Raw genomic sequence first — 12,365 nt, forward strand, 5'->3', positions numbered from 1 at the left:
TGAATTAAAGTCACGAGTTTTTAGGTTAAATCATCCTAATATTCTTGGGATAAATCCAGCTTAGTCATGATGAATTATCTTTATCATACACTGGTGGACTTGATTTGCTAATATTTTGTTTATAACATTTCCGTCTATGTTCAGGAGGGATTCTGGTCTGTTATTTTCTTTCTCATACAGTCCTTCATTGATTCTACTTCAAGGTTGTACTAACCTCATTTGAGTTGGGGAGTATTGCTTCTTTTGATAGTCTTTGTAAGAGTTGTTATAAAATTAGGGTAATTTATCCTATGAAAACCTGCTAGGAATTGCCTAAAAACCAGCTAAGCTGCTGCTGCTGCTGCTGCTGCTGCTGCTGCTTCTTCTTCTTCTTCTTCTTCTTCTTCTTCTTCTTCTAAAGCTGCTGATTCAATTTCTTTAATACCATTGGAAACTCAGCTTCTCTTGTTACTTCTTTGACAGATTATATTTTTCTAGAATTCTTTCCCTTTCGGGGTGCCTGGGTGCCCAGTAGGAGAAGTGTGCAACTCTTGATCTCGGAGTTGTGAGTTCGAGCCCCACGTTGGGCATAGAGATGACTGAAATAAATAAAACTTAAAAAAATATATATAGAAATGTTTCCCTTTCTAAGAAGTTTTCGAATTCACTGATCTAATGTTATCCGTGATATGTTCATCTTATGTTTTTAACTTCTTCTGTATTTGTCGCTTTCTTCTGTTCTTTATTTCAATTACTGCCTACTTTTGCATGCTATTACCCTCTTTCTGACTGAATCTTTCCAGAGGGTCTATTTTATCTGGCATTGGCTTATTGATCATCTCTATTGTACATTTGCTGTCCCTGGCATTAATTTTTGCTCTTTATTTTTTCCTTGTGCTTTGAGTTTATTCTACGAAGTTTTTTTTTTCTTTTATCTTTTCCTCTTTCCTTTCTTTTCTTATTTATTCAGAAAGAGAGAGTGCGCATTAGTGGGGGGAGCAGCTGAGAGAGGGGAAGAGCGAGAACTCCAAGAAGGCTCTGCATGGACAGTGCAGAGCCCAACACAGGGCTCAAACCCATGAACCGGGAGATCATGACCTGAGCCGCAATCAAGAGTCAGATGCTCAACTGACTGAACCACCCAGGTGCCCCTCCTCTTTCCTTTCTTTCCCTTCCTCTCCTCTCTCCTCTAGCTCACTAATTTTCAGGGGTTTTTTCCTAATGTAAGTATCTAAAACTATAAATTTCCCTATGCTTACCATTTTTGCCACATCTACCAGTTTTGATATGTAGAATTTTTATCACATATCATATTGTTGTCTCTATGCACTGTTCAATTTCTATGATGAATTCTTACTTGACTCATAAATTATTTAGAGGTGCACTTTCTAATTAATTTCCAAAACTGGGGGGGGGGGCGGAGTATCACTTTTCTTTCTGTTGCAGACTTCTAGTTTAATTGCATAACATAGATCTATGATCATAGGTCATAAAATGTGGTTTATGTAAGCCACATGACTTGAATGTGTTGAAACTACCCGTATGGTCTTTTATGTGGTCAATTTTTAGAAGTGTTCCGTGTGGCGGTGCCTGGGTGGCTCAGTTGGCTAAATGTCCGACTTCAGCTCAGGTCACGATCTCACGGTTCGTGAGTTCTAGCCCTGGTTGTCAGCACAGAGCCTGGAGCCTACTTCAGATTCTGTGTCTCCCTCTCTCTGCACCCCTTACCCTGCTCACTCTCTCTCTCTCTCTCTCTCTCTCTCAAAAATAAATAAAAACATTTTTAAAAAATTAAGAAATGTTCTGTGTGTACTTGAAAATAATGTCTATTCCTTGATGGATGGATGCAGAGTAATTTGTAAACATCCACTAAGTTGGGCTGCTTGGCTATATTACTCAAATCTTTCCTGACTTATCAATAATTGAAAGCATTGTACTGAAATCTCCCACTCTGTTAGCGGATTACTCAATTTCTCTCCATAGTTTTATAAATTTTTATTTTATATATTTGGGTGCTATTTTAATAGGTACCCACAACTTTAGAACTATTATATCTTCCTAATGATGTAAACCTTTTATCGTCATAATGATAAAAGGCCCTAGTAATACTTTTTGCCTTATATTCCATTTTGTCTAAAATCAATATAATTACACCTGCTATCTTTTACTTAGTATATGGCTGGTATATCTTTTTAAATCATTTTACCTTCATCCTTTCTGTGTCCTTTTACTTTAAGTGTGTCTAAGTTTGTTTGTTTGTTTGTTTAGGTGAGTTATATGCCCAATGTGGGGCTTGAACTCACAACCCTGGGATCAAGAGTCATATGCTGTACCCATTGAGTCAGCCAGGCACCCCTAGGTGTGTCTAAATTTTTTTAAATGTAGGTCTGAGAATCAGTCTTTTAATAGGTGGTTTAATCTACTTATACTCCCAGTGGTTACTGATGGTATTTTCATTTCTACCATCATTTTACTTTCTATTTGTTCTTTTCTAAACTTCTTTCTTCCCCCCCTTTTTTTTCTGCTAAATTGAGCTGTTGGGTTTTTTCTTTCTTATTCTGTCTTCTCCTCTACTGGTGTGGAAGTGATACTTTCTCTGGGTTTAGTGATTACCCTTGAAATTTTACCATGCACATTTAACAAAGTCTGAAGTAAATCAGTCCCTGAGCCTTCTCAGGAAAAATACAAGGAAGTTCACTGACTCTCATCATCCTCCCCTCCCCTCCCCTCACCTATGAATCATTATTATCCAGCCTTTGTTCCTGTCCTTTGTCAAGCCCACATATCATATACCATCATCATCTTTCATTATATTTATGCAGACAGTGTTTGTTTGCAATTATCTACATGTTTACTAATTTCTTTGCTCACAATTTCTTCTTGCATTTTTAGACCTTCCTTCTGGGATCATTTTCCTTCTTCCTGAAGTACATCTTCTAGATGTACTTGTTTTAGAGAAAGTCTGTTCATGGTAAAATTCTCAGGTTTTTTTCCTAAAAATATCCCTGGTACACCTTCATGTTTCTATTTGACACTCATTCTTGAAACGTAATTGTGCTGGCTACACAATTCTGGGTTGATGGCTATTTTCCATCTTCTTGTACTTTGAAGATGTTTTTCTATCTTATAGATTCATGTTCCTGTTACCATCTTAATTGTTGTTTCTTTGTAGTTAATTTATCTTTCCTCTCTAGCTGCTTTTAAGATCTTTGCCTGTAGTGTTCTGTGGTTTCTCTACAATATGTCCAGGTATGGGTTTCTTTTTTTTTTTTTAACCTATTTGATGTATGTGTTTCTTCTGTCCATAGGTTCACATCTTTCATCAGTTCTGGAAATTTGTAGTCATTATTAGCTTTTCAAATACTGCTTCTCCTTTACTCTCCCTTTTCTCTTCTTCTGGGATCCTGACTGGATATTTTTTAGACCTCCTCATTCCATCCTCCCTTCTCTTAACCCTTCCTTCGTATTTCTCATCTCCTTGACTCCGTGTGCGGCATTCGAGGTCATTTTCTCAGATATGTCTTCCAGTTCACTAATTCACTATTCAGCTGTTTAATCTGTTGTTGAGCCTATCCACTGAATTTTTAATATCAACAATTAAATTCCATTTGCTTCTTTTTTGGAGATGTCTAGATATTTGCAATAGTCTCTTTACCTTGCTTATTTTTTTTTAATGACAGTCTTATTGAGATATAATTCACAAACCATAAGATTCATCCTTTGGGATGAATTCATTGTGGGTTTTTTTATTTTTAATTTTTTTATGTTTATTTATTTATTTATTTATTTATTCATTGAGAGAGAGAGAGAGAGAGAGAGAGAGAGAGAGAGAGAAAGCACAAGCAGAGGAGGGGCAGAGAGAGAGAGAGAGAGACAGAGGACCCAAAGTGGACTCCACGCTGACAGCAGCGAGCCTGATGTAGGGCTCAGGCTCACAAACCGTGAGATCATCACCTGAGCTGAAGTCAGTCTCTTAATCAACTGAGCCAACCAGGCGCCCTCATTCTGTGTGTGTGTGTGTGTGTGTGTGTGTGTGTGTGTGTGTGTGTTTTAATTTTAATGTTTATTTATTTTTGAAAGAGAAAGGAAGCGAGCACGAGCAGGAGAAGGGCAGAGAGAGAGGAGGAGAGAGGATCCAGAGCAGGCTCTGGGCTGACAGAAGAGAGCCCTATGCGGAGCTCCAACTCATGCACCATGAGGTCATGACCTGAGCTGAAGTAGGACACTTAACCGACTAAGCCACCCAGGTGCCCCCAATTCATTGGTGTTTAATATAGTCACAGAAGTTGTGATACTATTACCACCATCTACTTCTAGAATATTTCTGTCACCCCAAGAAAGAAATCCCATGCCTGATTGGCAGTCACTACAAACTTCCCTCCACCCCCTCCCCCGGAAACCACTAATCTATTTTCTGTCTCTATAGAGTTGCCTATACTGGACATTCCATAATATTTCTAAGGTTCATCTATGTTGTAGCGAGTATCAGTACGTCATTCCTTCTTGTACCGAATAACAGTCCATTATATGAATATACCACATGTTGTTTATTTATTTACTAACTAAACTGATGGAAATGTAGTCGATGGAAATCTGGGCTGCTTCTGCTTTTGGCTATTATGAGGAATGCTGATACGAGCATTCATTTACCAGTTTTTGTGTGGATGTATATTTTCATACTATAAGACATATAAAAACCTAGAGGGCTGAGGGAATGTACCCAAGGAACACAAACTTTGAAGGGGGGCACCCGTCCCAAAGCTGAGGTTCAGACCTCACTAAAGAAGATGTGGTTGCAGCCCACTGGATGGCAGAGAAGACTGCAAGGTGGCTTGGGTCACAGCCTGTCCTCAGTCTCTGGAAAGGCAAGAAGTAACCTCCTGGGACACAGATGAGCTTCTCTCAGGGGACAGGTAGACAGGCACACAGGTGCACGGAAGCAGTGTGGGTACCGTGGCTGGATGGAGGCCCAGAGCATCTATTATCCATGTGAGAGGGCCACAGGAAGGTGATCACCAGGCTGGACAGGGGCTACAAGTTCACTGAGACTGTGCATTCTGGGACACCACACCACTGGAAGTCCTCTCATCAAGACTACCCTCCAAAGGTATAGCTCCAGAACCAGCAGAAGCCCCTTCCTCCCCTAATGTCTTTCCAGCGCCCCCTACTGAAAAAACTTATCATGCTCATTGTAAGGTAATCTGTCTCAAGGAATGTTGCCCATTATCCTACAGGAGGTATTGGTAACTGAATTTGGAGCTGACGGTCCATAAATTCATGATTGGCACACCAAGTACCTAAGTTTTGAATACAGGGAAAAAGAAGTTTATATGACCATCGGATCGGTAAGGGAAGTAAAAAGAAAGGGGACTTCAACTGTAACTTCCCTCTGTAGCTCCCACGTGAGTGGCTCTCAAGGTTTGCTCTGAGTCCACTCTAATCTCAGGAGCCTCTTGAAAGCACCTGCCCACTCTTTCCAGCTGCCGCACATTGCTGGGGATTCTCAAGCACACCCAGAAGCTGATGTGAGCTCACGTCTGCCCATAAAGTCAGTCTGCAACACCTCTGGAGAACTGTGCCCTCTCCCTTTCACCTGCCTTCCCAGCCTCTCACAAGGGCCTCTGGAATGCCACAGGGCAGAGGGTTCTGGGAAATGTAGTTTCTGCCTCTCCGTGCCACAGAGGAGACCTCAGAAGGTGGAGACAGTGACAAGACACAATCCCTTAGAGACCTGAGCTAAAGCAGAGTCTTGAGTCAGATCCCCCACATTGACACTTGTCCAAGGGAGGCTTCCCAGTAACCGCTGAAATGGGCATTTGCCCTCAGGGTCACCCACCCTTCCCTTTGCTTTCCAGTCAGGCTCCCCTACTGATCTCAAGTCCGGGATGTTTGGTTTGATGGATTTTAGTGCTGAGGGACCTTGGAGATTTCCCCTACTCTCTGCACAGCCAACAATACATTAAAAGTTTTTGGGTTCCCCCACTCCCCAGGATCCAGTTGGTTTTTAGGGAGGGAGCCCTTCAGAGAATCTAGTCCATCACACTGCCAAAAGCAGATGATCCAGGCTACTTTTTAATAGGATAATTCTAACTCTGAACCCTCCTTTAAAGTCAGTGGAGTACTTTTGATGCCATTGCTGGCAACAGAAAAAAAACTAAGAAAGAAGTGATTCAAACTTGTGGCTGTTTCCCAGAGGCCTTTGAGGATCTGATGAAAGGAAAAAATATATCCTCAACACATGTTGCGTACAATTTCAGGTGGTTTAAAGACCCCTGATGCGCATTCTCAGACCCTAGTCACGGAGAGTAAGAACCTGACCAAAGAGAAATAAGGTCCCATACAGAAATCTCCGCCCAGCTTTTATAAAGAGGACAAAGCCATTGGGATTTTTCTCCCAATGCTTTTCTAAACACAAATAAAAGCATCCATTGAATCATCTGTCAAGGAGCAATGACAATCCCCATGGAGTGGTTGGGCAGGGACAGTAAGGTTGCAAAAAGTATTAGTTCCGTATACACTATCCGGGTACAGCCCAACAAATGTTTACTGACTGCGTAACTGAGAACCGGTTCTGGTTAATGGGATCCAGCTTTGTCTGCTGGGTCCATTTAGAATTATGACTTGCCCATTGTTCAGTGGGGGATCCTGTAGCCAAACAAATGAATAGTTAATTGGAAGTCAGGCAACTAGGGCTTTTTGCTTTAGGTGGAAACTTAATTCCCAGACAATCCATACATTATGTATAGACTGCCTTGACCTGCTTCTACGCTTGGCACTCAAGCCAGGGCCCAGCACAGGAAGATCATGGAAGGGGGGTGGGGATGAGAGCGAGGGTGGGGGTGAGTGACCCAATTTAGAGCTTCCCTCTCACACTGCAGGGATGAGGAACCTCCAGGCCATCGGAGTTGAACACACAACACTTGATTGATCATTAGGATATCGCTGTGGTTGCCTCTCCTACAGCCCAGAAGGTAATCTTTCGGAACTCCTATGCGAAGCAGAGTTCAGCTGCCTTCAGAAGGAGTTTGCAGTTTCTTATAAAGTGAACTAGGCATTTACAATATGACCCAGCCATGCCATTTACCAAAGACATACTTATCTAAAGAAATGAAACATTTGTCCACACAAAGACTTGTACCTGAATGTTCCTGGCAGCTTTATCATGATAGCCCCACACTGGAAACAGTTCAAACGTCCTTCAACTGGAACATGGATTAAGAAAACTGTGGTACATCCAGACAATAGAATTCTGCTCCATAATAAAAACAACGGAACTCTTGATATATATGATATGAATGAACCTCAAAAGCATCACACTAAAGCTAGATGATTTATATTTATATGGAATTTAAGAAAAGACAAAATTATATGGGCACCTGGGTGGCTCAGTTGGTTAAGCGACTGACCCTTGGTTTTAGCTCATGTCATGATCTCACAGCTCCTGGGTTCGAGCCCCACATTAGGCTCTGCGCTAACAGCACACAGCCTGCTTGGGATTCTGTCTCCCTCTCTCTGTATCCCTCCCCCACTTGCTCTCTATCTCTCTTTCTAAAAATAAACAAATAAGCATAAGAAAAGAAAAGACAAAACTATAATGACATAAAGAAGGTCAGTGGTTTTCAGGGTTTGGGGGTGGCAGGAGGGAGTGACTACAAAGGGGCACAAGGGAATTTTCTGAGATGATGTGATTATTCTGTATCATGACCGTGGTGGTGGTTACATGAAAACATACACTTACAAATCGCATTGAATTGTGCTTAAAATGAAAGAATTTCATTGTGTGTAAATTGTACCTCAATAAAGCTGATTTTAAAAAAAAATTAGGTGGGGGCACCTGGGTGGCTCAGTCAGTTGAGCATCTGACTTTCGCTCAGTCATGATCTGACTGTTCGTGGGTTCGAGCCCTGTGTTGGGCTCTGTGCTGACAGCACGGAATTGGCTTCAGATTCTCTCTCTCTCTCTCTCTCTCTCTCTCTCTCTCTCTCTGCCCCTTCCTCATGCTCTCTCTCAAATATATTTTTTATTTTTTTAATGTTTATTTATTTATTTTTGAGAGAGACAGACAGAGAGAGAGAGCTGGGGAGGGGCAGAGAGAGAGGGGAGACAGAGAATCCCACAGGTTCAAAGCCTAGAAAGGAATTCAAGTCCTTCCTAGGATGTGGAACAGGCTACCGAACCCCCCTGGTGGGGCTCAAGGGGACCCAGAAGTGCTTCAGATGACTGAGCTTCTGGTCTTAGCTTCCTCTGGATAGAAGCACCGCCTTCCCAGAGCTTCCCACCCAAGAAACATATTTCTTGCCACCAGCATGATTATCACAAGTTGTCCACCTTCTACCACCTTCATTTGGCCTCCCACAGACCTTGGAAAGCAGCTGTGGTGATCACCCCCATTCTGTAGGTGAAGAAACCGAGACTCAGAGAGCTTGGGTGGCTGTTCCAGGATCACACAGCCCTGAATCCACCCAGAAGGGGCCAGATCCAACCTAAGTCTTCTCTCTTCAAAGCCCTCACTTTCGGCAGCACATGGTCCACTTGGTGAATGGCTCGCCTTTTTTTTTTTTAATGTTTTTTATTTTTGAGAGAGAAAGAGACAGCACGAGTGGGGGAGGGGCAGAGAGAGAGAGAGAGAGAGAGAGAGAGAGGGGGAGACACAGAATCTGAAACAGGCTCTAGGCTCTAAGCCGTCAGCACAGAGCACGATGCGGGGCACAATGCGGGGCTCGAACCCACAAGCCATGAGATCATGACCTGAATCAGATGCTTAACTGCCTGAGCTACCCAGGTTCCCCTCGCCTAGTTTTAAAGGATCAGGCCTATGAAGATACATTGAAAAGTGAAAATATTCAGGGTACCTGACTGGCTTAGTTGGTGGAGAATGTGATTCTTGATCTCGGGGTCATGAATTTGAGCCCCACATTGGGCAGGGAGTTACTTTAAAACAACTTTTTTTAACTTAAAAAAAAGAAAAGAAAAAGAAAGCCAAGATTTTCTAAAGACTAATAGCTCTGGGTCTCTGTAACATTCTTGTAGGTGATTAAATTTCAAAGTCTGACAACACAAAGTTCAGGGCTAACAGTTCTTAAACCATTTTTTAAATATTTAATTAATTATGTATGTATGTATGTATGTATGTATGTATGTATTGAGAGAGAGAGAGAGAGAGAAAGACAGAGAGAGAAAGAATCCCAAGCAGGTTCCCTGCAGCCAGAACAGAGCCTCATGTGGGGCTCGAACCCACGAACCGGGAGATCATGACCTGAGCGGAAACCATGAGTCGGACGACTAACCAACTAAGCCACCCAGGCACCCCTCAGAAATTCTTAAATAGACTTAAAAGAAAGAGTGCTGGCTTAGAGTGTGGAGACAGGACGCAGGTCTGCCTTTGCTTCTAACTTGCTGTGTGACTTTAGACTTCAGTTGCCTTAGCTGCTGAGTGACAGAAATAGATGAGATCAAAGGCTCGCCAGAGAGCCCTGTGTGGTGCCTGGGTCATCACCTTGGAAACCGTATCGGGGGCAAAGGGATGGCACCAGGGGCCCTGTTTCTCTTCACTCAGAGTGGCTCCACTTGTATCCGCTTTCTACCCCGGGCCCCCTTGCCAGATGCTGCCTTAGCCCAGGTTCCCTAGAAGCAGAGCTCGAGGCAGGATATGTGTGTGTGCCGCCACTGGGAGAGGGATGCAGCCAGGGAAGCTGCAGTGAGGAAAAGGGGGCGAGACAGACGAGGACAGAGAGCTTTGCCGAGCTGGCCGCCATGAGCGTCAACTATGCTAGATCCGGTGGGACCTTCTCTAAAGAGGCTCTGTGAAGCTTAGGACGGTTCATCCAGAAAGAGGAAGCAAAGATTTCTCTGCCAAACCCTGTTTCTTGTCGGTCAAAGTTTCACTCCGTGGAGTGTCCGACACCCCTGAACTTCTGAAAGCAGAAGTTCGGAGGGGGTGTGGGTGCAGTTGGCTTGTGCTGGAATGAAACAGGTGGCAAGCACCTGGAAGACAGGCGTGGCTGAGGGGACCTTAGGTGACGCACCAGAAAGTAACCGATATGGCAGTAATTGAAAAAGAGTGAGAACATCTGCTACATAAAAGTTGAAGCCACTGGGCTGGACAATCCCAAAGGACCTTCCCAGCTAAAAAGTTCATTGGGACATGTTTCAGTGGAATGGCAGCTCAGAGGGCTGAGACCATCCACCCTTCTTGGGTGAAGGAACCATGTCCCCAGAGAGTTGCAAGCAAGATCCTTGGAAACGTGTGCCACTCAGTGTCCAAGGGTTGATGCCAACTTTGCTCTGCCCCTCGGCCCCCAAATGTCCATGCAATTTGAGAGCACATGAAGATGATGTTCTTAGAATCCTGATGAGACAGGAAAGAGAGGGACTGATAATCCCTCCAGGCTGGGGCAAGGGGGGGGCGGGTTTCATCATGTTCATTCAGGAAGGCCTGGCCCCCCGTCAGCCTGGGATCCCTTCCACTCAGGGGGCAGCTGCCAGCTCCAGACGGGAGATAGATTTGTGGGTATTTAAGGGATTGGAGGATTAAATGGGCCAGAGAAGCTTCCTCCACACAGCCTCATCCTCTAATGGCTGGAAGCCCAACCCTGGGTGTTATTAAACTGATATTACATCATAGGCACTTCATACCCCTTCCTTTGAAGCCAGGCTTGCAAAGCCAGCAGGGAATAAGAGATTGGGGTCAGAGCTGGCACATACATAGATCAATCTGTAGGAGGAAGATCAGACTCACCAAAATTAAATCTGGGATCCAGTCTGAGCATTGTCATTGGCTGACCCTGGGGATGCTACTTCGGCTCAGGACACTGGCTTTCTCTGCTGCGAAACAGGGACACTGCCAACTCTGCTCATGACCTGGTGAGGAGCAAATGAGAGAAGAAAAGCTATAAAGCCAACCTGCCCTTTAGTGGGGCTGCAGTGGGCGCCAGGGTGTGGCCTGTGGGCTGCTGGCACCCAGGATGGGGCTGATGGAAAGTGACCCCGGGGCAGGCACCAGTCACAGCCAGGATAGGACATGGGCTCTGATCAAAACGAGAAGGAATAAAAACTCGGCAAGTCTCCCAGCAGAAAAGACAGGAAGGAAAATGGAACTGAAACAGGCACAGCTGGGACCCCTCAGGTCACACAGGACACATCAGGTCCAGGGGCAGACTGCAGTAAAGAAGCAACCCACCAGTGCCAGGTTCTAGGACAAGTGCTCCACGTGCACTACTCCACTTAATGATCACACCCCGCGATGCAGTAGATGCAACAGGATTCTCCTTGTTGCAGATGAGTAAACTGAGGCTGGGAGCGGTTGAAGAATTCACCCAAGTGTCACGGCAAGTTAGGAACAGTACCAGGATCGAAACCCAGGCCATCTGCTCGCAGACTGTTCTTGGGATCTGCCCTTTGTTCTTTCTTCTCACAGGGACACCGTCTCCCCAGGCGGCCTCTTGGGTTCTGACTGTCATCTGTATTCCTCGGACTCGCAAGTCAGTCTGCCATGCTCCCAGATCTGGCCTGAGCTCCAGATCCACGGGACCAACAGCCTTCCCGACCCACCTCAGGCATGCGTCCAAGGAAGAAGTCTCACTTACCCTAAACCTGCTCCAACCCACTTCCCAGAGGGCATCTCCACCATCCACCCAGCTGCAGAACCTGGCCAGAGCCTGGACTCTTCTTTCTTCACCCCTGACATCCAAGTCACACGCATGGTACCCTCCATACAACTGAGGTTGTCAAATCTCTCCTTGCCACGGTGGCTCCTACCAGAGCAGGCCCCTCACTAGAACACGGGCACACCACATAGTCCCCGTGGCGGTCTCCAGTCCTGCCTCCTCTCATCCGCCTAACACTACAATGCAAATATAATGGGGCCACTTCCTAGGCTGTCCTTCCCAGGACAAAGGCCCTCTTCATCTGCGCCCTTCCCCAGGCCAGCTCCTCTTGCTCTGCTGCTCTCACTGAACCTCCTTCTGTTCTCCAAACACCAGCTTCTCTCTGGATGCTGAGCCTCCTGGCTGGCGGATCCCTCTGCCTCAGACACTTCCGCACTCACTGTGTTCCCTCCATCCCTGCTCAGACTTCACTGTCAGCTCGGAAGTCCAAAGTCGCCAGATGCCTGGTCTGACCCCACCCTTCCAAGTCTCTGAGGCCACAACACTGAGTACTTTCCCCACCACACCATTTACCAACGCCCCCTTCAGCCACCATATGTAAGCCTTACTAGAGCAAGGTTTGTGCGTTCTGGCCCCACGGTGCCCTGCTCACAGCGGGGAGTTAATAGACGTTTGAGTGGGAGAGAGGGCAAGCGACTTTTCCAAAGCCACAAAGTCTAAGAGAGTGACAAATCCAGAATTGGAATCTGCACCAACTCATCCGACCCCACCCCAAGTTGG

Source organism: Panthera pardus, unplaced genomic scaffold (assembly GCF_024362965.1).
Source record: "Panthera pardus isolate Hobbes unplaced genomic scaffold, ASM2436296v1 HiC_scaffold_24, whole genome shotgun sequence".
NCBI lineage: Eukaryota > Metazoa > Chordata > Mammalia > Carnivora > Felidae > Panthera > Panthera pardus.